The sequence below is a fragment of the Equus caballus genome, chromosome 5, assembly GCF_041296265.1.
Source record: "Equus caballus isolate H_3958 breed thoroughbred chromosome 5, TB-T2T, whole genome shotgun sequence".
Lineage (NCBI taxonomy): Eukaryota > Metazoa > Chordata > Mammalia > Perissodactyla > Equidae > Equus > Equus caballus.
The window spans coordinates 35,224,118-35,244,723 of NC_091688.1; the positions used below are offsets into that span (position 1 = coordinate 35,224,118).

The 20,606-nt window shown below is 45.6% G+C and overlaps 1 protein-coding gene and 1 long non-coding RNA gene across 2 annotated transcripts in view; one reads left to right on the forward strand and one right to left on the reverse strand.

The window, feature by feature from the left end:
* The window catches only part of LOC111771950 (NBPF family member NBPF14-like), a 126,910-nt gene that overhangs the window by 79,723 nt on the left and 26,581 nt on the right, over positions 1 to 20,606 (reverse strand). Inside the window, exons 3-9 of the mRNA XM_070267966.1 lie at positions 5,299 to 5,447; positions 4,210 to 4,400; positions 4,063 to 4,121; positions 3,128 to 3,305; positions 2,334 to 2,453; positions 1,027 to 1,199; positions 801 to 945 (exon numbers count right to left, since the gene is read on the reverse strand). The gene's annotated coding sequence lies outside the window, so the exon portion shown is untranslated. The remainder of the gene's footprint in view (positions 1 to 800; positions 946 to 1,026; positions 1,200 to 2,333; positions 2,454 to 3,127; positions 3,306 to 4,062; positions 4,122 to 4,209; positions 4,401 to 5,298; positions 5,448 to 20,606) is intronic.
* Positions 7,739 to 12,205, forward strand: LOC138924264 (uncharacterized). The gene is made up of 2 exons (XR_011439093.1): positions 7,739 to 8,013; positions 9,831 to 12,205. It is a non-coding gene; the product is annotated as an uncharacterized lncRNA (long non-coding RNA).

A 20,606-nucleotide genomic window follows, 5' to 3' on the forward strand; every position in this document is an offset into this window, starting at 1 on the left:
GTGACTTTATTTTAAAAAATCTAATAATTGTATTGTGGGAGGCAATTTCTTACACTCTGCTCTTTCACATGATACATTTGTGTGGCGTCTACTTCCACCCATACGATAGTGTGTTAATTACTGTAGCTTTAAAGTGAGTTTTGAAATCCAGTAGAGTGTGTCCTCTAATTCTTTTGAAATCTAGTAAGTGTGTCTCCAGTTAATTCTTCTTCGAGGTTGTCTTGACTATTACAGGTACTTTGATTTCCATATACATTTTAGAAATAGCTGGTAAATCCCCTCCCAATGCCTGCTACAATATTAACTGGTACAATCTTGATTTGACATTCTTACAATATGGAATCTTCCAATCTATGAAATTGATATATATTTTTCTCTTTATCTAGTGTTCTTTAATTTTTCTCAAAAGCAGTTTTCAGGGATCTTCACTATATGTGTTCTTAGGCATTTAATGACTGTGAATGTGTGAATGTTAATCTCTATTGTGTTTTATTGAATTTCATTTTCTAAATACTCAGTGCTAATGTGGAGAAATACAGTACATTGCTATATGAATGCCATTGAGGTACAACTTAGGTACAATAGACCGCACCACTTTAAAGTACACAATTCGGTGCATTTCAGCAGCCATAAACACTAATGAAACTACTGCCCCAATCGAGGTGGAGGGCATTTCCATTATCTCACAGCAATCCTTTGTCCCTTTGCAGTCCATCACCCTCTCAACCCTCAGCTCCAGGCAACCACTGTCCTTACAGATGGCTTGGCACTTTAACAACTTTATGTAAATGGAGCCATACCTGTATTCTTTCATGTCTGCGTTCCTTCATGTAGCATAATGACTTTAAAATCCATCCATTTGTATGGTAGCGAATGGAAACCTTTTGGTGGTGAACACGATGTAGTATATACAGAAGTCAAGTTATAATGATGTATACCTGAAATCTATAAAATGTGACAAAACCAAAGTTACGTCAAGAAAAAATGAAAAATAAGAAATAATAAGAAAAGGACGGAGTAACTTGCCTCTTTATTTCTGCAGCTGGCCAGGACACAGTCAGTAGCTGTGACATCAGCTGTTTCCTCTGGAGACTTTGGCAGTGTTGAGGGCTTGGAGCCAACATGGAGTCCAAGCACTGGTTCTGAGAGGCTGCAATCTGGCTGAGGTTCAGGGTCGTGGGTCAGGACAGGTCATCCAGCTGTCAGAAAAAGCAGAAGGGGGTCCAGGAAAACCACTGAGGTCAGCTCTGGGTAGCACTGGCCACTTCCTCCAAGGAATCCACCACCACTACACTTCTCAAGACTTCCTGGTACTAGACCGAGAGCTCCGGGAAGTTGGGATAATTTTGATTCATCTCTGCGTTCATGACCCCTAGCACCGAGTCAAGCACTCGAGGAGGCTCTCAGCAACATTTGTGCAACGGATTGAACAAAAGCGGCTGGAAGTCGTCAGTCATCTCAACAACACTCCTGTCCCCAATGTCCTGTCAGGGATGCTCTGCTTTCTCCCAAGATGTAGCAAATCACCTTGCTTAGGATGGGGTCTGCCCTACACTCTCCATGTCTGAGGACACTCACCTGTGGTGAGCTCTGATGAAGAACGGATTGTCCTGAGGGATTCCTGACAATCGTTCACTCTGTCATAAGGAAGAGATGGCCTTGGCCTACCCTCCCATCATCTGGGCTGCCGCAACTCCCCAGTTGAGGAGACCTAGCATTTTGTTGAAACCATCTGTTCGTGTTCTTCCTCTCACTGCTTTGATTTCCTTAGGGAAATATTACCAATAGGCGAACTCCCAGTCCTTATCACAGCATAAGGAAAATGAGGCACTCAACAAATATTTAAGAGATATTGTGGCTAAAGCTTTATTCAACTATAAATGCAAAAGAATATTACTATCACTGCTTCAGATGCAAGGGTCCCATTACCCTGGCCCCTCCTGACTCGAGGGCACAACTGCTTAAGGTAAGAATGGACATCTCCAACCCTTCTCCAAACACCATTTATCCCTCTAAGCCCACATTTACTTGGAGGGCGTCCACTGTGAGGGCAGCACTGAGGTCAAGGCTGGGGGGTCTGGCAAAGAGCCTTGGGGGTGCCTCCCTCCTCCTCTTGGAATTGGTGCTCCCCAGCAGGAGAAACCAAACCTGATCCATCCTTGGGTCTCCCTGGCTGTTGCACAGGTTCCCTGTGGAGTAAGTTACTCTCCCAGTCCTCACTGCTCAGCTTAGGTTGCTCCTTGAGGAGTGGAGGACGCTGTACTCATTCCTCAGCGTCCCTTGATTTCTCTGAACTCAACTTGTCCTTATTCTCACCTCCTTTGCCAACGCACCTCCTCCACCAGCACCTTAATCTTCTTTGGGTTATCATCATCCTCCAAGCCTGCTGACTTTCTTTCTTCCACCTGCTCCCTCAAATCTGTGTTTTCAAGATGTGGTCTCAGCTCAGGCTCCTACAGGAGACACACAGAGAGGGGACCAAGGCCAGGTCTCACCCGCAGTTCCCAGGGCACATTCCACATGCATCTCAGTCTCCCACACACTCAGAGAAAACTGAACAGGAAGGGACATTGGAGAATTTGACTAACAACCTTATCTTACCGATGGGGAAAGTGAGGCCCGGAGGGAATAAGGGATTTTCCCACACTGCCTCAACGCTTGACAACAGCAGAGCCCACACATAAGCCTTGGTCACAAGCTTCCCATCCAGAGTGCCTGCCACACCCTCCAGGAACCCACGGCTGAATTTCAGGAGCCAATGGATCAAACATGAGGATTTCCACTGTTCAAACAAAAACGGCTGAAGAACCTTTCCAGGGACAAATCTTTTACCACAGTTCTTTAGTCCTATTATTAATATTCAGTCAGTTTTCACACCTGGCTGACACCATGGGACCAAGGAACACAGAAATATTAAATAAAATTTATCACAGCCAAAATTAAAATCTATTTATATGATTATCTGTAAAATGTCTGGCTCTCGTGCCAGAAGCTCATCTTCCAGAGAGCGGGCACTCTGTCCACCCGTTTGCCCCATCTCCCCAGTGCCTCCACAAGGGCCTGACAGAGAAGCCATTCAGTAAATATTTATCAAATGGGTAAATAACAGTTTCCAAGAATAACTAACCCTCCCTGATGCCTTCTACTCCAATCACATTTCCACACAAATCCTATTCCAGGTGTGAGCGGAAGCAATAAAGGCACAGCCTGAGGAAAGGCAGCGGAAGATTCAAACACCAGCTCCACCGTGGACCACACATGCTTCAGTGGATGATTTCATTGCCTGCTTTGAGCACGTCTATCCCCTGTACAAGAGAGAAGAATGTATAATGTAAAGTCCAGAAGCTGCATTGACCACTACAGTTTTGGATGATTGAACGTGATATCAAGCAGAAGACAGGGCTCTAACCCCTGGGCACCAGCTGCAGAGCTAAAGAACCCCTACGTCAGAGTCAGCGCGGTGCTTGTTCAAAACTTATGGGGACAAGGCCCAAGAAACTACATTTCAGACAAAAATCCCAAGGAGATTCTCATACAAGGAAAAAGCCTCATCATTTAAAAATTTTAAAAAGCCTAGGATGGAGACTCTGAGACTCCCATTGGTAAGAAGAATGACTCAGCTTTGAGCACAGCAAGTCCCTTGTCCAAGGTCACCTTTCAACGGGAAATGTCCTCGTGTCCAGGAAGAGTTCCTAAGTGATGTGGGACGCAAAGAGGACTCTGCTTCCCAGTCTGGACTTTTAGCGTCTCCCTTGTCCTTTGATTTTCTCCTCTGCTCTGATCACTGGGGGATGTCAGCCCTCATAGGGGTCATTTCTTGATGAAGACCTCTGTTATTTTAGCCTCCTCTTGGAGAAACATATGGCAGAGGTCAATTCTGGGGCTCCACAGAGCTAGGCTTTCTCCTAAGCCACCTTGGTGAGCTGAAAGATGCCGTGACTGCTAGAAATCATATTAATAAAGAGGGACAGGGATAAACAGGGGATCATGAGGGCAGCCTCTCAGGTGACATAGAACCACAACATGATCAATATCAGACCTACTCAGGTGGGGAGGACATACCGACCAATTCTGTCAGCAGAGAGCGCAGCCACATCATTCTAGAATTCTGATCCACAGAACTGTGAGACAACAAATGTGTGATGTTTCACACCACTGTTTTTGTAATCTGTTAATATGCATCAATAAGGAACTAATTCAGATACTTACCTCTACTCTCCTGACTTTTCAATTTTCAGAAACATGTATGCTAATCCCTATAAAGTAAAAAAATCAAAGACCACAGTAGAAATGGTGTGCTCACTCCAGGTGACTATTGCCAAGCTCTTGTAATGGGAACACACTCTGAAGGGGATTTCAGGTACTGGACGAACGTCTCTTTCACGTTACCAAGCAGACCTCTAAAAGAATAAAGAGGGTACAACACTTAACTCCACGTAACATTGTCTACGAATCCATCAGGAGTCTCTGTTTCCTACTGCAGATTATGTTTAGCTCCTTGTTCTCCTGAACTCACCAGACAAGGTGTTATAGCAAGTGCCAGTTACCAGCATGGGCGAACCAATTCAAGGAGAGCAAGAGAGCCGCCGCTAGAGCAAGTTCCCCAGACAAAGTCCTTTGAATGCAACCTCCCCACTTATTTGGACTGGGAATACAGAAAAGATCTATTTTTTAAAGTCTCATTCTAACGAAAATTCAAACGTCTCTGTTTACCAATTTGTATTTTTCTCAAGCCCCATCGTGGAAACCTCACTTTTCAGAATGACTGAGTTCCCAATTGCTCGAGCCTGGCCTGTCTGTCAAGGGAAGTTAGGTAAGCCCAACCTCAAACCTCTCCTGTGAACCAGCCCCTCACCCTCAAAATCCAGAACAGCGTGTGAACCCACAGGCAGTAGCATCCAACAAGTAAGAGGGATATGTTTGCACTGCTCTTGGCCCAGATCATCTGAGAGAACACAGCAGTCAGAAAACAGAAGAGCATAGAGAAAAATCATATTGATTTCAGCTTTTCCAGGATGTTAGATAAGTTATGCCAATGAGAGTGCTTCCTGGTTAAATCTCTAAATAAGGGGTTAATTGTCGGCAAAAATAAGTGATAGGTGTTGGCAAAAATAAATGCTATCCAGTGTTGGCAAGAGGGTGGAGACAAGAATATTCTCCTAAATGATTCGGAATACGAATTGGTAAAGCTTCGCTGCAAGGCCATAGGGCAGGAATAAACAAAAATTAGGTATGTACAAACATATTTCTAAACTGAGCAATTCTCTTTCCAGGAGTATATACTAGAGAAACACTTACACAGGCGGTGATGGAGATGTATAAATACAGATCTACACACGTCCACTGCAGCACTGTTTGTATAAATAGACACTGGAACCAATTTCATGTTCCTCAGTTGGAGAACCTTGACTCGTCACACTCCATCCGCACCCTGAAAGGGCCCGCAGCTGTTCAAAAGAACAAGGCAGATCAAAGAAATGCTGATAGGGATGGAAGGCAAGAGCTAGTATGTGCTGAGTACTCACTATGTGCCAGGCTCTGGGCTCCATGCTTCACCTGCACGTCTCATGTAAACCTGGGACAAACCATGCAGGAAGAACTCCTATCCGACACATGTTAAAAGGAGAAATCGAGCCACAGACAAGTCAAGAAACTTCGTTAAAGTCACACTGTTACCCAGCCAGGTTTGCCCCTACAGCTTGTGAGACTGGAGTGTTCTGCCTTCTTCTCTATTTTAGGGATTTCCAGTGAGAGAGACAATACCAGCTTCTGCTGCCCAGCTGCACTGCTCTGACACACAGCCTGACTGTTTAGTTCTCCTGTCGGAAATCACCTCAGACGTAGAACATCAGCCTCACACAAGATTACTCCGAAATCTAGATAAAAATGAGACAAAACAATGCTATCTCATAATTCTGTCCAGGCACAGACAAAGGCAAGGTCACTGTGCAATCTACAAAATCCCAAATACCCTCCTCTTTCCATAGGAAATGACTGTTACCTCTTTACTCCAATCATAGAACTGCCTGTGCGGACCACACTATTCACTAGGGGGCACACTCTGCTTCCTCCCATCCTCCCCAAATCACCCAACCGAAGCCCAAGTCCTTTCATAGGTTAGACCACGGGGTGTGTTTTTTCTGGCTGCAAGGAATAAAAAATGCAACTTGTTCAATAAGACATGTGTTCCCGATGATTTAACTTAAGGGTATTGACATCAGGTTTCCAGAAACGAGCAGCTGTAAAAACCCAGCCTCGGGAAGAAAGATTATTCACACAGTCTGTAAGAAACGTAGGCTCTGGAACTCCAAAACTTGCTGTTACCCCTAAAACAAAATTCTTTCTACCAAGCCCCTTCAGTAACTAACATGAACCTTGCAAGTTCAACCAGGAGTTTTCCACGTCTGATTTAAAGTACGGAGATTGAGGATAAGGTTAAGAGACAAGCTAGTTAAGAGAGAATGTGCAGACCAAGCATATCTTAAAAGAACCTGGAATCGGTCAAAACCCAGTATGACCAACTGGGCTTGAACCACCAACCCTTCAGTTAACAGATGAAGGAGCTCATGGATTACCCAGATGAAGGCAGGCACTGATCCTCTCGACAACGTCTCTCTAGCCCCAAGCTCCCTCAGCCAGGGCTCTTCTGCCTTGGCACATTTGGCCAGCTCCAGAGAAAGAGCCCAAGAATCCTGTGGACATATCTGTAGCTACCATAACGTGATATCATAAGAACTGGAATTTTTTGTTGGTGACAAAGTTACAGTACTCTTATGTACCCACATTCAAAAGGAAGTGATTTCACTCATATGTGGGAGATAAACTAACAAACTCATGGATACAGAGAACAGACTGTTGGTTACCAGAGGGGAAGAGGATGGAGAGAGGGCGAAAAGGGTAAAGGGGCACGTGTGTATGGTAACGGACGGCGACTAGACTTTCGGTGGTGAACACGATGTAGTCTATACAGAAGTCAAAATATAATGATGTACACCTGGAATTTACATGATGTTATAAACTAATGTTACCACAATAAAACAATTAATTGTTAATTTCTTAAAGAGATTAATCAAAATAAAGATATTATCCCACCCAATTTAAATAGTGTTTTAGAATGTTTTTCTCTGGATCCTGTAGCAAAGGCCTTTACCTGGTTTTGGTGCCCAGCAGCCGAGGCCAAAGGCATGGAGGACTTGGCATGCTCTGTGGGGTCTCCTGCCACAAAGATGTGTGGCCCTTCCCTCCCTGCCTCTTCCCACTAAACTGTGGGATGCTGCTCCCAATTCCTCCTCCGTGGTGAGCTTGTGACTGTGCTAACAGCTCTTTGTTCCTGGAAATCCTGTTCCTCAAACCTGGACTTACCAGACCCGCCTTTTGCGAGTAGCTTTCTTCCCCTTTTAGTCCCTTAAAATTTTTGCTCTGATCTCTAGCATACGTCCTTGGCATGATCCTGCAAATCTTTGTTGTTGTTGTACTTACGCTGCTATTGTGCTTTTCATTTTCAAGAGCTCGAGCCCGTTTTCAAAGTTTATCTCTGGATGAAGAGAAAACAACGGACACGAGGCCTTACCTTCCACAGGCAGCCTAAACCTGGAGGGTGAGGACGTCACTTCCTGTTATGTCTGCTGACCGCCATTGGCTGGGAGGGTAGAGTGGGCGGGGAAGTTGTGCGCAGGGGGCGGGGCATGGGCCGGAAGGAAAGTAACGCCGGCGCTGTCCTGCCTAGGGCGTGTCTCATGTGGATGACGCGGCTCCGGGGCCAGCTGTTTAGAAGTCCGTTACTCCTGCTCTAGGAGAGTTCCTGAGCCACTGGGACCGAGTCAAGGACTGTTGCATGAATTTGAGTGCAAGTTCTGTGTAGAGGAGCTCTGGGGGGCTACAGGGGGCAGGGCGGTGGGGGTGGTTCTAGAGAAGGTGAGTGGACGGCGTAAGGAATGTAAGGGTATGCCAGGGCGGCAGAAAGCAAGTTTTCAGATTCCCCAGATATCCCCCAAATGGCTGTGCTTCCTCAGGGTAAGCTGGTTCGATTATCCCTCATATTTTCTTCTCTCTGCCATTTTCCTGACTCTACCAAATTGACTTTGTAATATGTGGTGGGGAGTTATGGTGTATGGGTTTTATTCTATTTGGGAGTCCAGGAGAGCTGCCTTGATCCCGAGCTTCTAGCTCCGTTTTCTACTTTTTGGTTCTTCCCCATCTGTTCTTCCTTCCTTTCAAATTTACCTCTCTAGCTCTTCCGCTGACTCCCTGCTGTGGACAGTGAGGTTCTCTCCTGTATGTCGCGCGAAGCCTACCACAGACTTTAAAGGAGGAACAGCCTTGGCCAGGTCCATTGTCTCCACTGTCTGCTGCTTTGCTACTGTTGGCGTCAGCTGTTGTTTTTCCCTTTGTTGTCTCTCCGTGAGGGAGTGTGTGTGTGTTTCTCCCATGTGCTTCCACGGAGGGTGAGCTTTTGGGGACACCTGAGAAAGTGGCTGCTGGGAACCTCAGGCCATCTTCTGTAGGTTCTGCCTCTTCTCTGGCTGTATGTTCTTTCCCAGGTTGTTGACTTCTGTTGGAGGCCACCATCCCCTCACCTCTGCATTTGGGCATTGCTTGTCTAAGGGCTCTGAGATATTTGGAATGTTCTGGCAATCCTGCCCTTGAGGAGCTCTGCCCAACGGGCCCACATAATCCCTGGGGGTAACTGGGAAGTTCCCTTCTCTGCCATGGTTATCACACACACTTCCTGCTTTGAAAGCCTCCTCGAGTTAGGAAAATTCTCTATTCCTACCTCTACCCCAAAAAGCTTGGCACTTCATTCCATGGCTCTAGAATGGACTGGGTTCCAAGCTCCTCAGAGATACCGCTGTTGGTCCAGGGACGATAGGTCAGGGCTGTGGTTGCCAGCATTGTCTCTGTCAGACGTGGCCTCCTCCAGTCCTGGTGCCACCACTGGTCTGGTTGGGACAAGGGGCTACATCCTATGATTTCCTCGTGGGTCACGTGGCTGTAATGGTGCCCCACACCTCACAGTGTTGTGCAGATGAAGATAACCCAACTGCTCACTTAGCATAGTTTGTGCTTCCTGGCATGATGTACATTGACAGAATGATATTTTTTCTTTAATTGTGTAAAACAATATGCAGAAGGCTGCATAAAACATAAATGTATGGCTATAAGTTAACATAGCCCCCAACTAGATCAATACCTAGAACATACGAGGCTTCCAGAAGCTTCCCAAATGCCTCTTCCTGGTCACATCTCCCTCCTTGGCCTTAGCAGTAACCTCAATCTTATTTCCGTGATGTTTCATTCTTTGTTCACGTATTTTATAATTTTGTTTATTACACACTCCTCACAGGTCTGGATTTTAATCTGTAATCATATAGCATATATTCTCTCATGCCTGGCTTTGTTCACTAAGAATTATGGATTTAACAATCATCAGTGATTCTTCCATTGTGGTTGCTAATGAAATAGACCACAATTTAGTTATCCATTCTATTAATGGTGGACATTTTGGTTGTTTACAGTCTGTGGATCTTTCGCACAACAAGGCTATGGTCCTTCTTGTGCAGGTGTCCTGGGCACGGTAGATTACACAACAAAGAGTGGAATTCTGGGGTCCTGTGTTATGCCTACCCAAGACTTCTGAGGAAAAAAGAAAAAAGAAAAGAAAATGTATAAAGCAAAGCATACAGATTATCCAATTCATATGAACGGAATAAAACAAAACTGAATGCAGGCGATGTATTGGATATATAGATGGAAGCTTACATGTTAAAGTACTCATCAGTGTGTTTTCTGTGTCCCTTCTCCCCGCTCATTCAAGGTTGATGTCTTCACAGATCCAACTGGAATGAACTGGGATGGCTGGATTCAGTTCAGCAGGGGGACCCATGACTCCATGAGGAGACCTGGCCCACACTTCCTCTTCTCCTGGGAGGTGTTTATGCTTTGGACTCTCCAGAACTACAAGACAAGGGTTGGCAAGTAAAGGCCTGGAGAGACGGTGGTTGGGAGGGGACAGTCCTGCTCTGGGTGAAGGACTTGGGCCTAAGCTTGGGGAGACTGAGTGGAAAAGGAAAGAATCCTCAGGATCAGGGCGTGGGAGGAGGAATGAGAGGCTGCTCCTGTGGGTAGAAGGGAGGCTGGAGGAGGAGAGACCAGAGTCGGGGGGGGTGCAGAATCTGGTAAGGGGGAGTTCCAGAGAGACAGGGGCTGCCATTCTGGGGCCAGGGAATTGCATCTCCTTGGTATTGAGCTCTCCATGCTCTTCTGCTTCCTCTTCCTTTCGCCCCTCTTCCTCCTCCTCTGCCCCTCCTACTCTTCCCACATCCTCCCTCTCCACCCCCTCCCCTTCCTCCTCCATCTCATGATGGCACACAGGGGACCATAGGGATCCACACCAGAGGCACAGGAAGATGTTTGAATTTATTTTAAAATCAGATGAAAAGCAGTGTTCTTTTAGGTCAAAGACAATGTTTTAACATATAATAGTAATAATACATTTTTTTATACCAACAGTGGTAGAATATACTTTTTAATGGTTTATGCATGAAGGGACCCATGAAGACAAAGTGCCCAGGGCCCTCAAAAGTTATAATGTGAATTATGTACTTGGTGTGCATGTATAGAGAGTTTTACCTGAAAGTAAAGACCTATACAGCAAACCAAACAAGGGAGAAGGACTCAGCAGTTGTAGTGCAAGTCCTTTGTCCCTGGTGGCTTCTGGCAGGAAGCTTCGCTCCTTCAGAGAAGGGATCCTACCGGGAGGGCCCAGAGTAGATTCCTCCATCTGAACCTTTAGCTCCTTCTGTCCAGCTCTGGTTTATCTCTTCTCATCTTACTGCTGGAGGTTCTCAGCACTCAGGGGAGGATTTCTGTTGTTGTTGTTGAGGAAGATTGGCCCTGAGGTTACCTCCGTTGCCAATCTTCCTCATATTGCTTAAGGAAGATTCACCCTGAGCTTAACATCTGTGCCAGTCTTCCTCTCTTTTGTCTGTGGGGTGCTTCCATAGCATGGCCTGATGAGTGATGTGTATGTCTGCACCCAGGATCCAAACCTGTGAACCCCGGGCAGATGAAACAGAGCATGCGAACTTAACCACTACGCCACCGGGCTGGCTGCCAGAATATTTTCTTGGAAGAGCATAGTTACTGCCTCTTCTATGGAAAGAGATGAGGAAGAGATGCATGAGGCATCTTATCAATGACCCAGTTTTCTCCAAATCCATGTGGATGAGCTGAATGGAAAGAATGGTTTAAATAGGTCAGGTCACTAAAGAGGCCCCATCTGAACATGGTCCCACAAAGGCAGCTCCCAAGAGAAGAGCCAGCTCTACTGCATGGCGTCTGGTTAACCACTTCCTTAGTCATATGGGCCCTGGAGATGACTGTGGGTGGGAGGCAAGGAGAGATACAGCCTTGAGGAGGAAGAGGAGGGTCCCAAAGTGGGTGGGAGGAGAAATGAGTGAACAACAAAGCGATCTATTGAAAACAAAGTTGTTCTTAATAACGCTGGAGGTGAGGAGGCTGCGATTCTTCTCTTCTGGTGGAAATAAGGTCCCCTAAAATGAGGTCATCTGGAAGTCAGGAAGCTTTATCAGACCCCACACCACCGTAGAGTCGCTGACCACAAAGCACAAGGCTCTCTATGCTGGAGCTCCAAGGCTGCCCTGATCCTCTGTGAAGGTCTCTAAGGAAGGAGACCATCCTTCTCAGCCCCTTTCAGCTTTTGGCTTCCCTGTGCTGATCCTTCCAAACAGTTTCTCAAATCTGAGAATTTCTCCTTGTTCAGGCTCGGAGGTGCAGAGAAAAACATTGAGGCAGCCACATTTCTCAGCATCTTTCTTTTACTGAGGCATCTATTGAGGTCATGCATCCATTGAATTGTCCTCGATGCTTTTCCTCAAAGAATTATGTAAAACTTTACTCATTTTTCTTTTACTCTCTACCAGTTTTTCATTCCCTTTGAAGAGTGTGGAGTCAATTTGAGACTATACTCTACTTAGCTTGTGATAAGTTAATTCAACCAAAGATATCTATCCCAACCACCTGTTAGTGTTATTCTTAACATATCCCATATAATGTTGACTCCATTTCCCCCCACAGCAACATTTTGGGTTTCATATAACTTGAAGTGAATTTTGGCATCTCCATCTACTTACTTCAACTTCCGTTGATATGTATAGTTTGTTTTGATTTTTACTTTCTATAAAAATTGAATTCTGTGTATGTAACTTACGAGTTTCATTACAATTCCATAGGATCTCTTCTACTTGTCAAAGGCATATAAAAATTTCACATATATCTGCTTGAATACATGTAGTAAATCAGATGATGTAATTGTATCTGCCTTTGGACAAGCAATATATTCAACAGGAGTGGATGGAAGGGCAGTTTCTATGCAACAGTGTTGCCGGATCTGCCTGTGTAGGTACACACCAGTGACCTATGTTTGTGTTTGTCTGAAGTATGTGGGAAAATACAGGCCCTGACAAGGCGCAGAAAGAATATATGCCACACATGTACAGTGGTGTTTAGTGGCACAGCATCTGGGGTCAGGAAGAGAGGTGTGGCACGAGACAGAGTCATCTCCTAACGTACATCCTACCCACGGTTGGTGAGACTGAAATGTGGGATGTCCTCCTGATATGTGTGTCTCTGTAACTCTGCTGGGATTGTCTAGGCTGGTGGTTTCACAAGGGTGACGATGGCCACAACCGCCACGTGTTCCATTAAGCTTTCATGACTGAGTGAAGGAAGGACCGGGCAGATGACTTTTCAAAGTTGGGACCCCACCTCCATCACACCCCCATACAAACTGCAGGATGATGTTGCTGTGTGAGGGAGCTCAAAAGCATATTCTGTCGCAGGAAAAAAAGTTATCCAGATGCTTCTTAAACTGAGGTCATTGAAACCTAATAAAAGTTAAGTGACTTGCCTAAAGTTATATTGCAATGATTTCAAGTGCTATTAAAAATATCCTTAATACCAATGTCATACATTGAGTAATTATGTATCAAGCTTATTAAAAATCTCTGAGGTCCTAGCCAGAACTTCCTCAGTGGCGAAAAGCTAGTTTGCAGACTGATGATTTATTTTTGAGTTGCTTGTACAATGGGAACCATTTTCTCAATACAAATCAATGAAGATAGTCTATATTCTGTATAAAAACGTTACAATGAATCGAGAAATCACATGTTCTCTAGAAAAAAAAGGTAGAGAAAGAAATATAGTAAATACAATGTACTGTGCATGGTTAATATGGGCCAAAAGATATGGGTGAGTTTAGGATATAAATATGAAGAAGAGAAAGAATATTTATATTAATTTATATTTATATTCACCCAACGATTCATGATGATAATGATTTATAACACTGAATTTAAAAAATACACGAGTCCACAGTGATAGTCAAAACAAAAGTTTAATGCTATGGAAGGGGGAGGTAATGTGCTTTTTCAGGGCACAATGCCAGCAAATACAAGTTTATAGGAAAGACCGAATTAGAAAATTTTCAATGTACAAATATGATTATGACAATTGACACACAGGAGGGGTCATTAATGGATGGTAAAATTTTTAGAGAAAGATCTTTAGAAAAGAGGATATTCACACACTCTCAAAGTACCACTCACCAAATTACTTACTCATTATAGAAAGGAAAAAATGTGCCCTTACAATGAAGAGATCTCGTAGGCCCCTCCATGACAACGTGTCCCATACTAGTACGGCAGTCACAGAGGTGGACACACCGGACATTCTTGGTCTCCAGGTGGGCTCCACTAGGAAGCACCCAGCACTAACTACGTAGGGCTCTTGGCAAGAGGGTCGGCCTGAGTTAGTCATGAGGAAGTGGTCAGACCAGTACACAATGTAGACCATTGAACCAGACAACTGTCCTGATCTCTACAAACAAGGCAATGTCACCGCCACCAAAAACAACAAAAGGTGAGGAGAGGTTTTTGGATCCAAAGGAGTAAAGAAATCTTTTTAGTCGTTTAGCACCCCAAAAGTCTCTTCTCCTTTTTGTTATCTCACTTGTGGTGACGTTGCCTTGTTTGTAGAGGTGAGGCCAGTTGTCTTGTGCAGTGGTCTAAATTCTGCATTTGTCTCAGGATTACCTCATGACTGAATTCAGGTTAAACGTTGTCAGCAAGAGCACTGCATAGTTAGTGCTGTGTGCTCCTCGCACAGCCCAGCTGGTGGCACAGAACGCCCGGTCTGTCATGTTGTCTTCTGCCAGTTGCTCCTGATTCCGCTGATGTGCAGGATGGGAACTGAGAGCAGCAAGGGTTAAGATCTCTCATAACCGTGTGTGGGTCTCCTCAGTGACTTAGTGCAGTTGGAGGCCGAAGGGCTGGGATTTTTCCCGTCAAATCAGCCTTTGCAGTAAAAACCTTGGGGAGTGCTTTGTGGTTGTGATGTTGATCTTCAGCATAGGATCCCGTCACTGTTCTGTTTGGGTTTTAAATTGATTTGCTGTTTTAGAATTTTTCATCAAGTGAAAATGGTACTTTTTGTGATGTGGTTTCGTTCAAATCACTAATATCTTTCCTTGGTTCCAGAGATCTTGGTATCTGAGAGACGGAAAGAGAAAATAAAAATGAAATGTGAAAATGGAGAGACAGCTGCCAAGTGAACCCTGCCTGGCTCTGGCACCACTGTCGACTCCTAGAAATCTGGAAGCTGCAAGGTCTGCCTCTCTCCCGACTGGGGCACGATGCGGACTTTGGTCACGAATGACTGTCTTGGCCAGGAAATAGCCGCCACCGTGGGAAAAGCAACCGGGCAGAGGCAGACATGCGTCCTCCGCTGGGTGAGAGGAAAAAGAGAGAACGGGAGAGTGCACGCCATCCGCTGACAGATGAGCACACCACCGGCATCTGACTGCACGTGACCACACTGGAGAGAGATCAGGAATTGGCCCATCTGAGGACCACGGTGAGAAACACACAGCACTCTGGGAAAGGGACACTTGGCGGTTGCATGCATGGGGGAAACGGGGATAGTCAGCGCTCGCTGAATTCGCTCGATTGGAGATGCCCAGATGGCCCCTTCCAATGGAGTCCCGGGATTCTTCCGAGTTACCTGCAACACAGGCCATCTTGGACGCCCCCGTCGTCCTCCGGATCGGTGTGTTGGCCTGGAAAGAAATTCGCACAGGGCCAGTCACACTAAGCAGATCCCCACTGAACCTTTGGGAATCCAGTGTCCAGTCCCAGCCCAGGGACCTCCACATCCTCAGTGTGACAACGGCAGACGGGAAGAGCAATCTGCCAGGAGACCTCAGGCGGTGTCTCGTGAAAGCGCCGGCCTGGCTTTGCTGAGCCAGCGGGCCGCGTCTCCCCGATCGGGGAGGCCCTCAGCCCAGGATGCTCTCCCGAGTCTGGGAAAACAGCCAAAGAGGCATGGGGCTCACACCTTCTGGGGCACCAGCCTAAGAGCCTGCTCGCACAAGTGCCACGCTACTCAGCCAACTCTGCGCAGGGACACTAGTTGTGGAGGCTCGAATCGAACTCATCGCCTGAGGGGAGAAGGCCGGCTGCACTCTACAAACCCTGACATCCAGAGGCATCGTCGCCCCCTGCTCCGCAGAAACACTGGCCACCCTGTGGGCCGGGAGAAGGCCAAGGCATGGTACTGGTACAAAAACAGGTGCACAGATCAATGGAACAAATTTGAAAGCCCAGAAATAAAACCACACATCTATGGACAGCTTATCTTTGACAAAGGAGCTGAGGGCATACAATGGAGAAAAGAAAGTCTTTTCAACAAACGTTGCTGGGAATACTGGAAACCCACATGTAAAAGAATGCAAATTGACCATTCTTTTTCACCATTCACCAAAATAAACTCAAAATGGATTAAAGACCTAAAGGTGAGACCTGAAACCATAAGGCTTCTGGAAGAAAACATAGGCAGTACACTCTTTGACATCAGTATTAAAAGGATCTTTTCGGGAACCATGCCTTCTCAGAGAAGGGAAACAATAGAAAGAATAAACAAATGGGACTTCATCAGATTAAAGAGCTTCTTTAAGGCAAATGAAAACAGGATTGAAACAAAAAAACAACCCACTAACTGGGAAAAAATATTTGCAAGTCATATATCTGACAAAGGCTGAATATCCTTAATATATAAAGAACTCTCGCAACTCAACCACAAAACATCAAACAACCCAATCAAAAAATGGGCTGGAGACATGAACAGACATTTCTCCAAAGAAGATATACTGATGACCAATAGGCACATGAAAAGATGCTCATCATCGCTGATCATCAGGGAAATGCAAATCAAAACTACACTAAGATATCACCTTACACCCGTTAGAATGACAAAAGTATCTAAAACTAATAGTAACAAATGTTGGAGAGGTTGTGGAGAAAAAGGAACCCTCATACACTGCTGGTGGGAATGCAAACTGGTGCAGCCACTATGGAAAACAGTATGGAGATTCCTCAAAAAACTAAAAATAGAACTACCATAAGATCCAGCCATCCCACTACTGGGTATTTATCCAAAGAGCCTGAAGTCAGCAATCCCAAAAGTCCTGTGCACCCCAATGTTTATTGCAGCACTGTTTACAATAGCCAAGACGTGGAAGCAACCTAAGTGCCCATCAACAGACGAATGGATAAAGAAGATGTGGTACAGGGGCCGGCCCGGTGGCGCAGCGGTTAAGTTCGCACGTTCCGCTTCTCGGCGGCCCGGGCTTCGCTGGTTCGGATCCCGGGTGCGGACATGGCACTGCTTGGCAGCCATGCTGTGGTAGGCGTCCCACGTATAAACTAGAGGAAGATGGGCACGGATGTTAGCTCAGAGCCAGGCGTCCTCAGCAAAAAGAGGAGGACTGGCAGTAGTAGCTGAGGGCTAATCTTTCTCCAAAGAACAAAAACAAACAAAAAACAAAAACAAACAAACAAGCAAAAAACCACAAAAAAAAAAAAGAAGATGTGGTACATATATACAATGGAATACTACTCAGCTGCAAAACAGAACAAAATCATTTCATTTGCAATAACATGGATGGACCTTGAGAGGATTATGTTAAGTGAAATAAGCCAGCAAGAGAAAGATAATCTGTGTATGACTCCACTCATATGAGGAATTTAAAACTATGGATCAAGAACAGTTTAGTGGATACCAGGGGAAAGGTGGGGTGGGGGGTGGGCACAAAGGGTGAAGTGGTGCACCTACAACATGACTGACAAACATTAATGTACAATTGAAATTTCACAAGATTGTAACCTATCAATAACTCAATAAAAAAAAAAGAAATTAAAGCTGAGAAAGGTGAAATGACTTGCCCAAAATCTTAGCAAACAGTTCACATCAAGGCTGGTACTAAAAAAGGTCTCCAAACACCAGGGTCCTCCATCTTGCTGTGGCACAAATAACCAAACTCTCAGGAGCCCTGTTTACAGGTGGGTTAATGGTCTAAAAAGGTCCCTACAGAACTTGACACACAGGACAAAAGATGATTTAACCTTCTTTCTCTGTCTCCCATCTTTATCTTCTAATGCCATGCCCCATCTCTAAGTCACTAATCAGTCTCCACTAAGAAACTCGAATAAGTCTTGATGCCACAGCTCCTAGAATTTTTACCGAAGCCTGCAGTGAGCTATGAAAAAAGAAAGTTAGGTCAGACTCACGTTCACGACATAAAACCCCTGCAGAATCCCATGGTGGAGCCTCAACTGGACTTAAGGAAAGCTGCTTCACACCCCTTCCTTAGGTCCCCCTTACAGCAAACAGACCATGTTCCCAGAAGCACTGAGAGCAGCAGCAGATGACCTGTAGCTGCCTCCCTCGTGCAGGATTTAGAGCTGGAATGGACAGCGACACCTGGCTCATCCCCACCCACACCTGGACAGCTGGAGCAGTTTGGAAGGGACCATAACAAGACAGAAGTCAAGGCTCAATCCCAAACCAGCTGTGTGATCTTGAATAAGTCACCAAACTCATTCAAGCCTGGGTGTCAACTAAATCAAAAGAAAGGAAGAGACGGCCTCGAAATGTCCAAGAATCTGCCACGCGTCCACATCCACCTCCCGGCCAGGTTCAGGACAAGCCCAGGACACACCTACAGACTCAGCTCAGATGCTCAGCAGATGTTTATTAAACCATCCATCCACCAACAGGACTGTGTTGATGGTTAGCCCTAACAAGCATGATTAGGGTCTGGTTCTCTAATTCTGTTTGACGGGTTTTGTGGACTCCAGGGGAAGAATGAATCAAGCAAGAGTTTACCAAGGCTGACTCGACACACTCCACCAAAACCTAAATGAGACCAGAGTCTGCAAAACAAGCAAATATCACCCTGCCGGCCAACCCATCTGCTGTCCCAGTGGAAGATTAGAGTCAGTGGAACTACGAGGAAGGGGAAGAAGGAGCAGAACCAATCCATGTTTATGATGCCATCAGGGCCACCCCATCAGACAGCCAAGTCTGCCTTCAGGGTGAGGCAAGAGTAGGCCAAGGCCTTCCTCCCCTCCTGCGGGGTAACAACTCAGTCCCACCCATCAGCTGAGAGCCAAGCTACGTACTCTGCCATTGGCACAGGTCTCTCCTACGATACGTACACTGATATAACTCGCTTTGAGGAAGGTCAGGAAGGTCATGGATGAGCACTTTACACCTACTGAGGCCTTAATCAGTCAGAGAATAACTGGGCTGCCAGAGGAATCTTAGAGTACATCTTCTCGGTCACACTTAGCAGAAACACAAGTCCTAGAGGACAAAAAACTACACTGTGGGCCCCGTTCATATTGCATAACTCTGTACGGCTGCTTAATTTTTTCAGAAGTGTCCACAGTATGTGCTCCACTAATCTGTACATAGCCTGAGGGAGAGATTAAATGTCTAATACACACCTAAAGCCCTCGCCACCAAAAACACTGCCTGCACGTGAAAAAGTCCCCTTTGCACATCTGTTCCTGGATAATTCTGAAAGTCCACAGGATATACCAAGCTTGCAGGATACCACAGTACATCACATGACCCTTGCACCCAACAGGGTCTTGTTCAAGGCTGCAGCCCTAAAACCTCGCATGGGACCTGACGTGCCACAGAACTCAGTAAATGACCTACTGATTGCAATAATGAAATTATCTTTCAGGATCCTCTTCTTATCTTGGCACATCCCCACTTATCGTCTACTCAGAGGGGTTAGATATATTTTATCAGAACCAGCTCTGAGAGCTGGCATGCACTACAGCAGGGGCTCTAGAGCCCCAGTGGAACTGCCTGTCACTAGCCAAGGGATGTTATGACACTTAGAGACTAGGACCTAATTTCCCTACCTGGAAGTGGAAACAACAACTATCTCAAATAAAGGATCAGAAGACCAAATACAGTAAGGAAAGTGTTTGAGAAACCACAAAGGAGGCTGGGGTAGGGGTCACAGAAGTAAGAGATGAGAAAGAAGCAGATGAATATTTCCTTCTCTTCAAGGAACCGTTTTTCTCTGATGGCAAAATCCACTTTTCCTATGGTCTTCCCCCATTTGATGTCACTATCACAGTACTGTAGTAAAGGGCTTGTGCCCATGAGCAAAGGAGAAGAGGGCTTAGTACTCACAGCCCCCTCACCGTTTCACCCAGGAAGGCTTCCCATGCTGCACCTTCTTCTCAGGATTTGTGGCGTATTACTCACTACTCAGCAATGCATGGTATTTGAGTCTGTTCAGCTTTTTATGTATTAATCCCATTTCTGCAAACAGATTCACTCAATGCAAATATACGTAACACAAATCATGTACCAGGCCCTGGGTATTCAAATGTGAACTACTATCTCCTCGGCCAAAGAAACAGGAAGACCATCAAGGGAATATATGTCTAGATGAATAAATGTCAATTTATTAAGTCAGTCGTAAACTATTATACAACGAACAGGAGAGTTTTCAGAGAAATACTTCCTTTTCTTGGAAATGTCAAACACACACCAGATTCATCACCTGGTGGCGTGAAAAGTTCACTGAGACTGAGGAAATCAGGCCTTCAGGTTCTGCTGTTGATTCTGCCCTGGGAGAGCAGTGCTACTGCTGCTGATATCCTCTGTTCCGCCCCTCAATTACTCCACACAAACACCCAATTACGTGTGCTTCTATTTTAAGAAAACCCACGAGCTGAAACAGTGAACTTCTTAAAACAAAAGAGTGAATACCCTTCAATTTACTCGACAAAAGCCCTCTTCACTTTATAATAGTCTGTTTGCTCATTACTCAACAGGGAGGCCCGGGTCTGAGAGACTAGAATGTGGCATGGAAGAGTTCTGACTGGTTGCAGGGCCAGTCCTACACTGGATCAACAGCCTTGAACAAGTCACTTTCATCTCTTTGTCCTTCAGTCCCCTCATCTGTAAAATAAGGGGGTTGACTTAGAACCTGTATCTTAGAGGATCTCTGAGGTCCCTTCCAACTCCAACACTCTAATTGTACTTTAGTTGTAGTCTTCTCATGTCTTCTGCAGACCATGCCCCTTTCCCCAGTGAAGTCACATTCCAATTACTTAATGCCCACGTCCTGGTTGACAGATCAGTTAGAGCAAACAGCCAAACGCAGCAAGACTGCACGTGGCGCTCACCATGCTCCGGGCTGTGGAAGGTGCCCTCTCCCT